Consider the following 813-nt stretch of genomic DNA (forward strand, 5'->3'; position numbering starts at 1 on the left):
AAAAGGAGTTGACAAATAAGATTAAGACTGGAAGTATGGCCCTGGAAAAGAACTTGGTCCATCTTTTTTTTTTTTTTTTTTTGCTTTTCAATGCCAACTCCAGAGCAGTGTATACCTATTTAGTTTATTAATCTTGTTAAAAGAACAAATTTCATTCTGAGAACACTGAATGTCATAGTGAATGTTTATTTCATAGGTCACTACATAATGTAAAATAAGTTGATAATTTGTCTTTTTTTATTCAAATTGTATTGCTTCTGTTCAGATGCCCTTTCATTAATGTGTTCTGGGGGCATTAACTGGAAAGTATGGAAAACTGGAAAGTAACTTTGAAAAAACTGGATTTTATAGGAAGTAAAACTCTTGCCGATTGAACATTACATGGTAAAAGAGCATGGGGATTTTGTATAACCAGGGAAAAATGAAAAAGATGTAGAACTTGACTTTTTAATTGATGTAATTAGAACTTAGTAAAAACAACAAACAACTTGATAAGAAAATGTTTCTAAAAATTTGTAAAATGCCCCTTTTCATAGTAGTCGGTGCATATCCTATGGAAAGTGATCTTTTAAAAGAAATAAAGAATATTTTCATAGTTAGAACATACTTTTCTTTAAAAAGAAAGATATTTCTCATCCCAGAATGAAAATCCCATGTATACACACATGAATATATATGTGCACACACATACATATATGGATATCCATACAGATAATTTGTATTACAGTATTATTTAGATTGTGGGAAGAGTTTCCTAAGTTTCATTTTTTTTAAAAATCTGGGCTATAAACAAAGTCCTCAGATACATAAATA

This window comes from Propithecus coquereli, unplaced genomic scaffold (assembly GCF_000956105.1).
Source record: "Propithecus coquereli isolate 6110/MARCELLA unplaced genomic scaffold, Pcoq_1.0 Scaffold37, whole genome shotgun sequence".
Taxonomy (NCBI): domain Eukaryota; kingdom Metazoa; phylum Chordata; class Mammalia; order Primates; family Indriidae; genus Propithecus; species Propithecus coquereli.